A 16,265-nucleotide genomic window follows, 5' to 3' on the forward strand; every position below is an offset into this window, starting at 1 on the left:
CAGTGCATTAGGTATGATTTACTGATCATCAAGCCACAACTAGAGAAAACCAAGGGAGTTTCCTGCAAGTCTGCAGAATTTATCTTGCTGCTGACCAATTGGAGCACATGTTTCTCCATAAATAGCCTAGTGAGTGGCAGCTTCGGTCACCAAGATGAGAAAGGGCTGGGAGGAAAAAAGCATCATTTTAAAAGAAGAGGACTCAAGGACATTCTGGTAAAGCAGAAGGAGGATACCTACAGCAGCATCCAGCAACCACAGGGCATCAGCTAATACGAGCTTTCTCCTTCTTCCCAAGATGTCACTGACGCCATGCGCATCCCGCACTGAGGGATGGGGGCCCAAGAACTCCTGTGCCATTAGGTCTGCAGGATGCAAAGGGCTTGCACAAACCTCCAGGCTGAGGCACTGGGCTGGGCTGCAGTCATGACTGGAACCCTCTGTGTCCAGTGAATATGCCCAGGTGACAACAGGGTCAGACTCAGAAATTAAAGCTTGAGGGACCCTAGCAATTGTCCAACTCAACATTCCCATTTTATCTCTGAACAAACTGAGGCCCAGAGAGAGGAACTGAATTGCCCAAAGCTACTCAGGTTCTCCTAACACCCTGAACAGAGCCTTGTCTGGGACAGAGTCAGACTCAGTAGAGGTGGGGGACACAGGGAGAAGATCACTGGGTGTGGGAGTGGGAGGCATGAGCTGTGAAGCCAGACAGGCCTGGAGTTGAGAGTTCTCACTTCATTCATTGACTCACTCACTCACCTGACATACATTTCCTGAGTGCCTCCTATATGCCAGCCTCTGTTCTAGGTGTGAGGGATACAGCAGCAAACAAAACAGGTGAAGTGTCTCCTCTTGTGGAGTTTGCATTTCATGTGGAAGGGCCGGATACTAAAGAAATCGATGGATAATATAATGGCCAGGGGTGATACATGGGGTGACTCCATGTATCTCCATGTGACTCCAGGGGAGTCACACCGGAGGGGTGGAGCAAGCTGGCAGGTGGCTCTTTTATGCTGGATGCGGGGGTTGGGGGGCAGTCAGGAAGGGCATCTCTGAGGAAGTGACATTTGAGCAGAGGCGTGAATGACAGGAAAGAGCATTAGCAGAGCGAACAGCAGACACAAAGCTCCCAAAAAGGAAGCAGCCCCGGGAATTCCAGGAAGAGCAAGGTGGCCAGAGCCCCGGGGCAGAATGAGAGGCGGAGACAGGGAGAGGTGTGCTGGGGAGGGAGGAGCACGGCTGTGCTGTGTGTGAGGACTGGGGCAGGTGCTGAGGGAGGTGGGCAGCCCTGGGGCCTTGGCCACACACTGGCTGTGTGCTCTTGGACAAGGCACTTTAATTATGTGAGCGTCTGTCTCCTCATGGGTGAAAAGGTTGCATTTAATGATAGCTCCCATCTCCCAGGGAGGGCTGCTGTGAGGGTCCAATGAGCGGCCGCACACAGAGTGCCTGGCATAGAGCTTGGCACACAGAAAGGACCCAAATGGTAGCAGCCACTGCCTGGAAGCCTTGCGTTGTTTATCTTTATGCATTTAAAAAATACGTAAGTCCCCATATTGATATTTGGTCCCGTCAATCCCATTTCTTCTCAAGAAAGGCCAAGGAGAGCTGACCAAGGGAGTGGAGGTGGGTGGAGAGAAGCATCCTGCACCACCTCAGCAATGCCCACTTTCTTCTCCAGAACTGGTGTCCACCTAGGGCACCCCCTAGAAAGTCCTACCATGCACCACACCCCAGTGTCAAAGGAAGCCAGGCAAAGGTCCCGCAGCTACCAGCTTGGATCCAAAAGACCAGCAATATTATTATTAATAAAAACACGGCCTGTATTAAAAGTTTAGCATTATTGTTATTAAAATGTACCTCATGTTTGGAATAGCTTGAGACCACTTAAAACCATTTTTTTTTTTTTTTTTTTTTTTACCAACACGGGTTGGTGATCCTGCTCAGGAGTAAGATGGCCTGGGTTCCAACCCCAGCTCACTGCTTGCCAGCCACCTGGCCTGGGCAACTTTTCTAGCCTCTCTGAGCTTCAGTTTCCTCATGTGTCAAGGGAGGATGCCAGCGGTGCCCACCTCACCATACTGTGAGGAGGATACATTGTACTGGTCTTAGAACCATGCCGGCACCCAAGAAGTGCTCATGAATGGTACCTCTTCTTCAGCTCTCATTCAATTCATACCCCAGTGGAAATAGTGACTTGGAATAACCCTCCCTGCTCCACCACCAGTTCCCTGAAGCCATGTGCTGGTGAAAGGTGAGCTTTTAGAGCAGGCAGGGCCTGGGAATCCAAAGTGTACCCAGCCAATGACCCCAAAGCCTTGTCTGGGAGAAGCATCAGGATCAGAGAAGGACCCTGAGAGGGGCGATTCCTCTCTTCCCGTACCCATGTGTCTCATGGAACCAGCCACAATCCAGGCATCAGCAGGCCAGCTAGGTGCTGGGCCTGACCAACCTACTGTGCAAACTGGTACTATTGCCCTAACTTCTCCGGATCTCAGTTTTCCTGTGTGTAAAATGGGTTGGCATGGATGGCCTCCAAGACCCCCTTCAGCTCTAGCATATATCTATTGAGAGTCCCTCCTGCTTGTGGGTGTGAGCAAGAAGCCACCTGCCCCAGGCACCTGTAACAATGGATGCGAAAGGTAAGTTCTGTCTGCCCTGCCACCCTCCATCAGCTGAGAGCCCACTGGAGCATGGTAGAGATGTGGTGACAGCCAGCCCAGCCGTATTCTAATTATCCCCCCCGTAGTAGCTCGGGTGGGTTGTAAAGTGGCTTTCACGAGCAACACGTCAGATGATGAAGCTGCAAGGTACTCTCTGAAAGGAGTGCCTCCATCCCTGAAAGCACAGCGCAGAGGGGCACGAGTGCCGAGAAGGCCCTTGGTGCCAGCTTGTCACTTAGCAACAGAGGTGGCTTGCAGCTCAGAATAGCTCCTGTGAGAGAAGCAGGTCGGAGCAAGTGAACTGCGAATCTTCTTGAAAGGAGAAAAAATAGTGTGACTGGGAGGCAGACAGGTAAAAATATCTCCTGCCAGAGGGGTGAGGGCTCCACGAAAATTTTTCAAGCACAGCATCCGGCAATTAGCTCAAGGTGGTGGGGGATGGCTGCTCTCACCCTGGCACCAGGACAAAGCCTGGAGCCCCTCCACCCCACAGCAGCCGGGGAGGAGGAGAAGGGAAGAGGGGCACTTTTGTAATGATGAAGGCAGCTCCCTGAGCACCCACCTCCTGGGCCTGGGGTGTTTCTTGCTGGGGAAGGTTCAGGTAACTCAAGGGACAAAGAGAATCATTTATTTTCCAAGTTAGACTCCCCAGGGGAGGTGAGTGGGCGAGCCACCATCTTTGGGGAAGCAGGCAGTCAACTAATTACAACGACCACAGACACTATAGTGCCTACCCTGCCCCGCCCCTCCCCGTGCTCCTGATCCTGCTACCCTTGGGTCTTGTGGCTCTGGAAAGAGTGGCTGTGGCCAAGCACATCCTTAAAAAGCACCTCTTCAGGGTGTTCCAACAGGCACCCTGAAGAGCCCCCAAGAAGAGGAAATCAGTGGAAGTGGTCCCCACTCAGGACCTCAAAGCCAACATCTAACTCAGGTATAATTGGTGGTGAGTAGGAACCATGTCAGAGGATGCTTGGCAGCTTCCTGATTTCTTCATGACAGGCAGCTATGGCCCAAACTGTTCTCCTAATTACCTCAGAGCCCCTGAGCTTTTACTGAGCCCAAAACAGGCCGGACTGTTATCAGAGACACAAATTATTTTTAATTGTTTTATTAAAACCTCTGACAGTCACTTGGGGCAAACTGCTCCTGACAGGGCCTGGCCTTGACTTGGAGGCTGCTGCCCCTGGATGCTGCTGGCCCAGGACACAGGCAGGGACCCCACACCCTTCTTGACCTCTCTTTCCTCCACCCCCACCAGGTGTTGCAAGTCCTATAGGTGTGCTCAGCTCTGTCCTCTTCCCACCCCTCTGCTCTAGTTCAAGCCTGCTCTCTGGCTAGATGCCTACAGCAGGCTCCCAGCTCACTTTCCCCGCTGGCATCCTACACATTGCCTTCAGTGGCATCTTCTAGAAATGCCACGCCGCCCCACTCCCACTGCCTACTGAAGGGAGCCCAAGGCCCTTTCCCAGGCATTTGGGCCCCCTCTATCTCCCGGGCCTCGGCTTCCACTTCCTCCCAGCCCACTCACCACTCACTCTAGACTAACCACTTCCCATCCCCTGACAGCTGAAGCCTTCTAGGTCCCCTGCCTCGCCTCTATGACAACTCCTGCGAGTCTGTGAGTGAGCATTAACGCTCTGCCCTTCTCAGCACACTCCTTGTAACACCCTTTTACACTATTTTACTATTTGGCTGTCTGGTACAACTAGTTGTCGTTACGCCTGATCCCTTTTCTGAACAGCAAGCTCCTTGAGGCAGGAGCGAAGGTGCATTCAGCTTTGTGCCCACCCTTCACTGCTTCCTACCCAACCAGTGCTTTGCACACACAGATTATCCTACACATTTCTGTGGGCAGAACATGGTATTTACAGGTGTTCTAGGGTCCCTGCCTTCCAACCCTCTGAGAACAACCTGCTTGTCATGTTGAAATCTTACTACTGCCTCACATTTGAAACAAAGAGGCGGGGTAAAACACTAACAGCAGTGACTAGAGAGACATTTGAACCTACCGGAAGTCTGCATGTCCCAGCCAGGGGGACTCTAATCCAGTGCAGCCCTGCAGCACACATGGAGAGAGCCCCAAGACTTGGAAGCCAGTTTGTTTCTTATTCATCTGTAAAATGAGGAGCAGTGCTTGCCTGCTTACCTACCAGCTGCATCTGGTTACCACATGGATGGAAGGAGAAAGAGAAAGAAAAGCTTATTGAAAAATCAAATGAACAGAGTGGTGATTTCTTTTTATTCCATTTCACAGATTTGTCGGGTTTGTGTTTTGGTCTTCCATTTCATACCTCAATTGACACCATCTTTGCTTCTGCAAGGCCAAATCCTGGTATCTTATCATAATATGAGCATGATAAATATGATATGATGGAATTGAATGAGTGCATAAATGAATTGATCCATTTTTGAACACCCCAAAGTTCCTGGAGTCCAATGTGTTTTTCCAGCTTCTAGTTTTTTCCATTTTCTGACGCAATATTCTGATGCCAAGACCATATCATGCCCCAAGGATGCCCCAAGTGACAGTTTGAAAGCCAGGATACACTAAGAAGCCTGGCCATCCCTTTGTGACTTTTGGCCACTTTCAAAAGAGCCAGTATTTGTGCTGTACCTTCCCTACTTTGTAGACAGAATCCATCCTCACCTCAGGGAAATCATCTTTGGGTGGGCACCGTCCTGACACACAGCATGGCTTGGGACTTGTGGGACCATTCCAAACAAGAAATCCAGCTGAGGAGCCAGTGGCACCTTCTGCAGCCCTTTCTTACTTTCCTGTTGCATTTGCTGAGTCTGTTCTCTTGAGTCAATATCTTGTTTTCTTAGTCAAGAAGGAAGGGAAGCAGGAAAGGGGGCAGATGGTCCAGAGGGGGAGGAACTGGCACTGAAAAATGTGGGTGTGGCCAGTGCAAACAGATCTTGTGGTTCCACTTTACCATCTCACGTGGGAGAACGCATGCTCTGTGTGCATGTAAACAAGGGCAGCCCCAGAAAGCACCCCCCCAACCCATGCATTCTCTCTTTACTAGAATTCAGGTGCTGAGGGATCCACTGGGGGAACTTCTGAAGGCAGAGTGGGGTGTAGTAATAATAACAATGACAACACAGCACATAGGCCATAATTCTTGAGTCCCATCTCTGTGGCAACCACCATGCTGAGCACCAAACAGATATTAGCTCCTTTAATCCCGCCAGTAATTATATCAGGTAGATACCACTGTTACTCCCATTTTACAAATGAAGACATGGAAGCTGAGAGGGATAATTACCTATATTTCATTGAATCTAGGATCCTTTGATGCTGGCACTTTCTTGAACTTACCAGAAAGGGTCCATCAAAGTTTCCCACCCAACTAGGGTGAGCTGCCATAGACCCACAGCCATTTTGAAACAGCTATTGATTGCATGTCATGTCCTGATTTTAAGATGTGGCAATGTGCAAAAATACACATTTTGGAATTGATGAAATAAGGCAAGTCATCCAAAGCCCCTGGATCTGCACTGACAGACTGACCCTGGAGCCTGACTCTCAACCTCAATGCTATCATGGGTTTTAGAGCCAGGAAAACCTAAAGTCCTGCTCTGCCATTTATGAGATGTTGGTCTTTGGGAAAGTACACAACCCCTCTTGGTTTTACCTTCTAGACCTGAAAAGATAGGGATGAAGGATGCTACACCTCGTAGGGTTGTCATGAGTATAAAATGAGGTAACAAAAGAGTTATGCTCAACTCAGGCCAGGCCCTCAGGGGCATGCCATCAACCAGTGCCAGCTACCACCTTCATGTGAGAACATGTGGGAAATGGGCTTAGCCAGGAATCAAGGCGTACTCACCCACATCCCACAACGCCCTGGAGATGGGTGGGACATGCACGTGCAAGCCCAAGGACACAGTGGGCTGACAGGGGATACTGGAGCTCAGTTCTCCAACTTCTACTCCCCTCTTGGCCTGGAAGGAGAATAGAGCCCAGCGACCTTTATGAACTAGAGGTACTGCTGAAATATGGGATTTTAAAATATGGGATTTAAAATATTTTTAAATCTCTTTCCCTCCTTCTTTTCCTTTACTTCTTTCAACAAACATTTGCTGAACATTATGTTCTAGGCCCTGTTCTAGTACAACAGAGAACAGAGCAAATAATGTCCCTGCTCCATTGGATTTATTTCTAGTGCAGAGGGACAAATAGAAATCAGACAAATATATAATTTATAGTGTACATATAAACATACACTATATCTGATAGTATATATATCAAATAAACATACACAATATAGAGTATGAGGGGGTGGAGCACAGCAGGGATGCTACAACAGAGATGGGGGTAAGGAAGTATGCTCCGATAAGGTGACATAAAGACTTGGAGTGAGAGAGTGGGCCATGTGGATGTCCTGGGAAAGCATTCAGAGCAGAGGGAACAGAAAGTGCAAATGTCCTGAGGCAGGACCTGCATGCCTGGTGAGTACAAGGAACAGACAGACGGCCATGTGCCTAGAGCACCCTGAACAATGGAAGAGTGGGAGGTGCTGGGCTAGGAAGACAGTGAGTGTCCAGAACAGGCAGGACTCAAGGAGCATGGAAAGGAGTTGGGGTTTTCTTTCAAGGCTAATGGGAAGCTGTTGGAGGTTTTCAAGCAGAGGAGTAATGTGACCTGACTATTTTTATTTTTATTTTATTTTATTTTTATTTATTTATTTTTTTGAGATGGAGTCTTGCTTTGTCACCCAGGCTGGAGTGCAGTGGCGCAATCTCGGCTCACTGCAACCTCCACCTCCCGGGTTCAAGAGATTCTCCTGCCTCAGCCTCCTGAGTAGCTGGGATTACAGGCGCATGCCAGCACACCCGGCTAATTTTTGTATTTTTAGTAGAGACAGGGTTTCACCATGTTGGCAAGGATGGTCTGGATCTCCTGACCTCGTGATTTACCTCCCTCGGCCTCCCAAAGTGCTGGGATTACAGGTGTCAGCCACCACACCTGGCCTGACCTGACTGTTTTTATAGGGATCAATGGCTGCTGGTAGGACAAGTGAAGAAACAGGGAGGGTAGGTAAGCGATGATGGTGATATGGATCAGGCTGTTGGATGAGACTTGAGATTTGAAGAGAAAGGGAAATGAGGACGTGAGGTGCTGAAGGGCACACCAGGTCTTAGACAGATAAAGGACCTGTGAGAGTATACCAATTTGGAAAAAGAAAAATTTTACAAACCAGATGTGCAAATAAAAGTCCAGGAATAACTAGTGAAAGCCTCATTCCCTTCTTTCCTCATTCATGGGGGGACCACCATGGGGACAGATGAGTCCTCACGGCATCTGCCAAAATAATCTGACCTGGATTTTCTTAAAACCACTATTTTCTGTTGTCTTAGAAAGAGACAGAGGGAACCAAGGGTGTTCAATTACCTGAGTTACCAAACGGACTGCTGAAGAGCTCTTGAAGGAATAGTGATCAGAAACCCTTAATTACAGTCCCAACATGATGTCTCTTTCCTGAAAATGAGAAGGGTTTGTGTCTCTTTTCTCATCAGCCTCCAGTGCAGCTTTGTAGAGGGCTGGGCAGAAAAGCATCCTATTGGGACAAGCCACAGGTGACCCACTGTGCTTACATGTGTTATTTATCCTCCCAACAACTTACGATAAAATACAATTCTTATCTTCAAGACAAAGAAGCCTCTATCATGTACAAGATTACCCAGCCATAAAATGGAAGAGCGGGGATTCAGACTGTCATCTACCAAACTGTAGCTATATTCTTTTTGACATACTGGTATGTTCCAATCTTTTGCATGTCATGACACAGAAAATAACACTATCATGGCACACTGGGGTACACGGAGGAGGCGCCACCATGCTAGGCCATCCCAGGCTACTCCAAGGGATGAGGGCATCATTATTTCTGGGCCACATGCTACCCATCTGTGGCACTGGTTGGGAAGTTCTGCAGTGCACCATGCAGCCTTGCAAAATGATACATTCAGGAAGTCAACAGTGGACTGAGCTCATCTACCACCATTTCTCCCAGAGAGCAGGATCTTCCTCACTTGACCAAGTTCTCTTCCAAAACTCACAATATAAAGCAATTTGGGGAACTGGTCAAGGAGATTCCTTTCAGCTGTTATGTGGAGTCCCAAATTACCAGCAGGCAGATGGCCCCAGTGGTGCGGCAGGACCATGGACAGCGCCCACCGGGCAATTCTGCGAGCCAGCCCCAGGTTGCGCAGTACAGAACATCTGCTCTCCTTCCTTTAGACCTGGGCAAAGGAAGGGAGACCCATGTCCTCAATGAATACTCACTTGGCAGTACATTCTGGAACCACCCTATCGAGTGACTATTCATTCCTCTTGCAAGGTAGTTTTAGCAAACATTGCTTCTGCTCCATTTAGAGCTGGTGTGGGATTTAAAGCCTCAGGAACCCAGGAGTCTTATAATTAAAGAAAAATGTAACTGGCAGAATTTTGGGGTGTGGACCAGTGAATTCCACTTGCAAGCAAAATAGAAGGTGGTAAATTGGTGGGATGCAGAATCCAGCAGAAATTCTAATTAAACCACTAATTAGAAATGATGGCATACAGTGACAGGCAACTTGTTATCTTCAAATAAACTGCTAGGTAGGCTCGGGAAGGCAGAGTGGCAGCTCAGTGGGACAACTGCAGCTAATGAGGTGACCCCAGGGCCTGTGAGCTGGGGTACTCACTCCTCTGCTCTATATGTGCCTCACTCCCACTCCACAAGAGGACATAGACTGGACAGGGCTTTGTGCCTCAACTCCCTAGTTGGGGACTCAGGCAGCCTAGAACTCACCTGACCCAGAATTATTCTCTAACAAAACATACCTGGTTCTGAACATGAGAATAAGTGTATACAGTAATTCATATTGCATCTGAGCTTATGTTCTTACATGTGAATTTTCTGTACATATTGAACGTCTAACTATGTATTTTTTTTAAAAAACTGGATTTGCCCATAAATGAGCAATGTTTTAAGAATCACTCATGGGAGGAGGAGAAGGAAGAGAAAGAGAATTATCAAAGGACTTATCTCCACAAAATGGCTGCCTATGAAGCAAGGGTTTCTGGGAAGTCCTTTTCGTCCACTGCCAGTGAGGAGCATTAATACTTACATTCAGTTATCCACCTTCAGGAACTTCCCCACTGAGATCTCAGGTGGTTTGGAGATGATGGGCAGGCTAGGACAGCATGGGCCTGTTCTGGGGATGGCGATTTTTCAGAGAAAGAGAAGAGACAGAGAAGCTGGAGGAATCAGGTGCCATGTTTCCCAGAACGGCCACGGACACGTGTGGCAGAGTTTTGGAGTGAGGAGAGAGTGGGCTCTCCGTGGGAAAAGACCAGGAAGAAGCAAGTGGAATCTCCCCAAGCAGCCCTGCCAGCAGCTGCTGTAAATAACCTTGAAGTGTTAGTAGTTTTCTCTGGGGTCTGGGGCCTCACCAGAAACTGCTACAAATCCCTGGCATACACTCTTCAGCAGAGAAATCTGACCCACCAAGCTCCCATCAGCAAGTGGCCGTCCTTGATTCTGCATATGCAGAAATTCTCAAGGCAACATCCACCGGCTCTGACTCCTCTCACTGCTCTACACACGAACCCCTAGCTTGGACAGATTTTAAGGGAATGAGGTCAAGGGCAGTAGAGGTCAGGAAGAGAAGGGCAGGGAAAGGACAAGAAAGCACCAAGATGGAGCCTGGGATCTTTTTCTGTATTTCAACCCACCTGGAGCCAAATACCATGTTCCCCAAACCTTGGACGTTTGGTTATGTTTGTTTTCCACCAATTTCCAATTAGTACAGGCCCATTTCCCCTTTTCCCGGGGCACTAACTTAAAAAAACTGGACCCACAGCTCTAGACAATCTTGTTTGGGTAAATGCCTAGGTTGTCAGCATTTATTAAGAATGTATTGCGGAAAAGTATCACATAGAGGTTAGGAACATGAAGTTTGGACTGATAGAGTTCCAATTCTCTAGTTGCCACTGACCTGTGTGACCTTGAACAAATTATTTAACCTCTCTGAACCTTAAATTTTACAATCTGTAAACTGGAGATAGCAATATCTGTCTCCTGGGATTGTGGTGAAGATTAAATGAGATGGTCTGGGAATAAAGCACTTAGCACAGCACAGAAGCCTCAATAAGCAACTGGATATTATCAATTTGTGCCAAGCACAGTGTGAGCCACTGGAATCCAGAACAGCACTCACCCCTCCTAAAAGCATGCAAAGTAGGCATTTCCTCACATATCACTACCCCACTTGAGTTTGGGATACTGCTCTAGCAATCAGATCTACCTATGGCACTGTGCTTCTGACCTCTGGCAGCCAGCAACATCATTCAGGGGAGGGAAACACAGGGGCTGAGGTGACAGGTTTTTTTTTCCCCCATCCTGGTGCTCCAGATGTTTGGCTGTGAGGACTTCTTGTAGCTCAGCCTGGGAGCAAGTGATAACTCAGAGCTAGTTCTAGCAAAAAAGCTTAAATCCATCTTCCCTTTAAACTATTCTGCTGCTTATCTTAGCAGCTTTAAAGGGATTAATGATGAATTGTCCTGCTGCAGCAAACCTGGACAGAAAAGGAGTATAAAGGAAGGGAGGGTACACAGGCAGAAGGAACCTGTTTCTCTGGAATCTTCTCATCTCTGTTTCTGCCATCCTTGGAATTTGCTCCTGGATCCAATGGGGAGGGCATTGGCTACAGAATGAATGGTGAATGCAATGCACACACACACACACACACACACACACACACACACACACACACACACATTTCCAGTAGCAGATTGGAGTCCCCTGAGCCAGCATGGCTTCTTTCTTGCTGCACTGGGGATCCGCTTATTTCCTTCACTCTTAAGGCACACACATCTTAGCTCAGCACCAAATCTGGACATTTTATAGACGGAGAAAACTAGGGGCCCAGGGTCCTTCAGGAAAACAGGAATCACACACCTCACTTTCCTTTCCAGGAGAGGCCAGTCTCAGCTCTCCTGAACAGTTCTTTTGTAACTTTCAATTCTATTATGGATAGAATGGGTGGGGAGGAGGATGGTAAGACCTGAACAAAGAGAAATGACCCCTGAAGTCCACCCAGCACGTGCTGCAGCTTGGGACCAGGCTACAGTCAGAAACAACCCCAAGGAGTCAAGGTCTGTGGTGCTGGAGTCACCCCAGAGCTGTTGCAGGTGGCCAAGGGCAGCCAGCAGACCCAGCACAGCTGAACCCCACCCCTACCCCAACACTAATCCTGCTCTTAAGCAGGCTTCCCAATTTAGGGTCTCATGGGGAGACTTGAGGGTTGGAAACAGGTCTATGTGAAGCTGAGTTACAGGTCCTTCTTAATCACATGGGAAGCACCGAACCTTCATGTGTCCCCACAACCCCTTTCATGATGGAGCAGAAGCAATGAGAGAAAGAATTGCCTCTGGTTAAGGCCCATAAGGGAAGGGATGGGGAACTAACATCTAATGAGCACCTGCTGTGTCTAGCACCTGGCTCAAAATAAGCCTGCAGAAATAATATCATAGGCATCCCTGTTTTACAACTGAGGAAACTCTGAGACTCCCGAGGTGAAGTGACTTGCCCAAGGTCACCCCACTGGCACATGGCAGAACACTGGGCCCAGTTCTGACCACAATCACAGAGCCTTTCCTTACCCTCCCCTTCACCTCTCCCCATCTCCCTGCCCAGCCCAGCCTGGCCCTGCTCACCTTCCCAAGGAGTCAGAGCTCCAGGACCCTTGCTCAGCAGCCAGAGCTCTGCTTAGCTCCTTCAGAGGACTTGCCCACCTCTGCCCAAAACACTTGGGCTCAGGCCATTCCTGCTCACGAGTCCTGCTAAAGAACTCCAATCAACTCACAAACAGCTGACACACGACTCTGTGTGTGACTCAGGCCAAACAAACTCACTCCAATCAGAGCTGGTGGGCACCATTTGCCTCCTGCACTGAGTCACCCTCCAGGCTGAGCTGCAGGGATTCGCTGAAACTCAACCACCTACTTAGCCACAGATGTTCCATTAGAGAAAAATCCGGCAGTGGAGCTAAAGCCTCTCACGGTCCTCGTGGATGAGCCATGGCCAAGGACAATCAGGTGTGACCTCAAAGCTCTTCCTGCCCAGGTGATGGGTCCGCCTCACAGAGCCATGGGATAATGTAAGCACAGAACGAGACACAAGAACTCCCCACTGTTAACCTCAACACACTCTGACCTTGTTCTCCAGACATCAGTGAGCGTGTCCAGCAAGGCCTTAACAGTTAGGCGCTAACTAAAGTTTTGGCCGAATTTTTTTGGAGCCATTACAGGATTGTCTTTGTTCCTGAAGTTCCTGTTAACAAGGACAATGCCCGGAAAAGAATCTTCCTCCTCATTACCACTTCCCTGTCTCCCCAACCCACCCCCATCTGCCTCAAGTTCACAGCTGAATTGCCCAAAGGTAGCTCTGGTTAGAAATCTCGTAATCCAAAAGGCCTGTTAAAGTATTTCTTAAAAAAAAAAAAAAAGGAAAGAGGAATGGGATCAAAACATATTTTCTAAAGCCAACTTGACAGGGCCTAGGTCCTGTAAGGTGAATGGCCTTGGGATTTCTGAATTTGATTTCTGACAGGGCTGTCTGGGCTTTAAAAGGAAACATTACGCTTCTTTCCAAGGCAGCCGCGCCCCTGGGGAGCGGCCCACCCATAGTACTGCGAGCATCCAGCATCGCTTCAGAGCACGGCGCACACAGGCATAAATGCAGCAGAGGCCTCTCGCCCGGCCAGGACGGCGCCCCCTCCAGATGGGCACCACACGCACGTCCCCTGTCTCAGCCATTCCGTTCCCCAGATGCGCTTCCCACGAGGGAGGAAGGGCTCTCTGCTAGCTCCGAATCCAGCGAGGACCAGCCCCAGGACTGAGAATTAAATATTCATCTCGGGCGTGAGAGTTCTGCTTCGCTTGCCAATGTTACTGTCAAGGTCACAGGCCTGAGGCCGAGCGGCTGGGGCTGGGGTCTCCAGCTGCGTAAGAGGCTCCCAGTGGAACTGCGCCCTGGGCGCGCAGTTTCAAGCCGCGGATGGGCCGGACAGGCCCCCTCCGGTTCTCCGCGGGCGCTTGCCTCCGCAGCTAAGCCCAATTTCCTCCGGAGTTCTTGGGCCCTTCTGAGCACCAGAAGCTGAAGCCCGGTGTCCAACCCGTGCGTACGCCGCTGGGGACCCCGATGCGCGAAGGAGAGCGGGCCCCGGGGCTCCGTCGCCAGGCAACGGCGGCTGGAGCGGCGAGAGGAGCCCGGGACGAGCGCAGGGTCGGGCGGATGCGGGGGCAGCGCCGCCTCACACCTTGGTCCTCAGACCTCCCTGGCTGGGGCGGGGCCAGAACAGGGAAAGTTGCAGTGGCCGGCCCGGTAAAGCCAGGCGGGGCGCGGCCAGCGACTCACCTGTCACGCGTGGGTAGTCGCGCAGACTCGGCCCGTGCACTCCGGCCGAGCAACTGCGGTCCCCGACGGGTCGCGGACGCACAGCTCCTCCCCCGGGCCACAGGCCCCCGGCTGGGGCTGGGGCGACCCGGAGCTGCGCGCCGGCGCACGCGACTCCGCTCGCTCCTCACTCCCTGCCTCACCACCAGTCCCAACCTGGCTCCCGCCCGCCGCGCGCTCGGGGCTCAGGGGAGCGGCGCGGGGACCCAGGTCCCACGGCGGAGAGAGCGCGCGGGATTGCGAAGACTGGGGCCGAGGGCCGCCCTCCCTGCGCCCTGGCAGCGCCGGCTCTGCGGAGCAGAACGGAGCTGGGCGGAGCGCTGCGCGCACTGTTCCCTCGCTTTCCGAAAGGCCACCCTGGCGGCGGGGCGCCGTGACGCAGGCTTGACTCACGCGCGGGCCGGCGTCAATGCGAGGCTCTCGGGCAGCGAGCGAGGCTCTGACGGCCGACGTAGGCGGAGAGGGTGGGCGTGGGGCGGGAGAGGGAGTTGCAAGGGGGCTTAGCTTCTTGAGGCCCCTGGTCAGGGGATGCAGACCCTGGAGCCCTCGCCAGGGCTTCTGCCCTCGGAGAGGAATGGGGCCCCAATGGTTAAAGCCCTCCTGGACCCTGGGCCTCACTTTCTTCTTTTCAGACTCACCTCTTTTGGCCTTCTTTAATGAACTCAATCTCAATTCATGTGGTTATTTCCCCTGCCCTAGACATTTCCACCTCCGTGCTTCTGTTCCCTTTCCTCGAGATGTCCTTCCACTCCTCCGTCCTTCCATCCTACCATTCTGCAAGGCCGTTCCCTGTGCAGGTCAACTCTTAGGACATCACGCATCTGTTGAGCACCTACTGTATGCCAGGGGCTGCAGAGGCTGAAAGGATCACAGACGTGAGGGAATGGAACCTCCTGGAGAGGCAGTGTGGGTTGACCCAGGTCTTTACAGTACAAAGCGAAAGGATTGGAGAACCGTACAAGATGAGTGAAGTGGGGAGACAGTGACAGGGAAATTCTGACTGGTCTCTGAGTAGGCCTCTTGGAAGATCCTGGCCTAAAGGATGGACAGTCAGAAGGGGAGAAGGATGACCCCCGTGGAGTGGACAGCATGGCAAGGGCATAGATGCAAGAGAGTAGAAACGTATGCGTGGGGTGGGGTGGTGGTTGCCTGAGCTGGAGCAGGGGTGGGGATGATGAGAGGTGAAGTTAGACAGGGAGGCAGGAGCCATCCTGCCAGGGCCTTGGGGGGCTGTTATGAGAGTCTGGATGAATTATCTCTCCTCTAGGGAACACTAAGGGGGCCTTTGGCATCCAAGGGAGGTGTTTGGGAGGAATGGGAGATGGAGGTTGTCTTAGTGAAAGGTGGTAAGGGCCATTGTCAAGAACTCTGAAGGGTGAGATTTTACACTTACAATCTAAGTTACCCTGCCAGTTTCATGGATGCCAGCAGAAGACAGGAAACTCTGGGCCAGACACAAAGGACTTTAATTACTCATGGCACAGCAGGCTGCAAGAGCTTCACATTCAGATCACCTCCCCTTAACTCTGAAGTCCTATGGGTGGGACATGAGACTGGACCACACACACTGAGAAACTCCAAGCTTAGGAAACCCCAATCTTTTATAATGCGCTGCAAGCAAACTTGCCCGACATTTGCCTTAGACATATCTTTATTATACTGGACAGCAAACAGAACTGCTCTCCGCTAGAGGGAGACGCTATCGTTGGAGGCTGTTTGCTATGCAACCATCCTCTAAAAGATAATGGGAACAAAAAAGCCATCAGTGCCTCTGCCCACAAGACTTGTGGGAACACAATAAACCCATAGAGAATTATCTCCTGATAGAAAAATTCTTTCAACAATTATTTAGTGAGCCTAATGGTTACTTTACACTGTTCCAGGCCCTAAGGAGACAGCAAAAAATGAGACAGATAATAATCTCTGCCCTTATAGGGTTTACATTCTGGTGGAAGCAACCAGGGAAGCAGATGGGGTGGAGTGGCATGGCAGGAAGTAGCAAGAGACAGGACAGAGATGAACAAATAGAATGTGACAACTGACGTGGTATGGGAGGTGGGAGGAAGGAACCTATCAGAGATAGGCAGTATTAAGGCAAGAGAACTTACAGGTGGTGTGGTCATGGAAAGGGGAAGGACTTTGGAGCCTCATA

At 50.5% G+C, this 16,265-nt stretch overlaps 1 protein-coding gene across 2 annotated transcripts in view; it reads right to left on the reverse strand.

The window, feature by feature from the left end:
• Window positions 1-14,212, reverse strand: part of SLC6A17 (solute carrier family 6 member 17) — a 51,381-nt gene extending 37,169 nt beyond the window's left edge. The window contains exon 1 of one of the 2 annotated variants that reach the window (XM_003810650.5): window positions 14,075-14,212. The gene's annotated coding sequence lies outside the window, so the exon portion shown is untranslated. Of the gene's footprint in view, window positions 1-12,372; window positions 12,392-14,074 lie in introns of those variants that run through there. The other variant, XM_008962985.5, reaches the window with a different exon arrangement.
• Between the last annotated feature and the right edge of the window lie 2,053 nt (window positions 14,213-16,265).

This window comes from Pan paniscus, chromosome 1 (genome assembly GCF_029289425.2).
Source record: "Pan paniscus chromosome 1, NHGRI_mPanPan1-v2.0_pri, whole genome shotgun sequence".
Classification (NCBI taxonomy): Eukaryota; Metazoa; Chordata; class Mammalia; order Primates; family Hominidae; genus Pan; species Pan paniscus.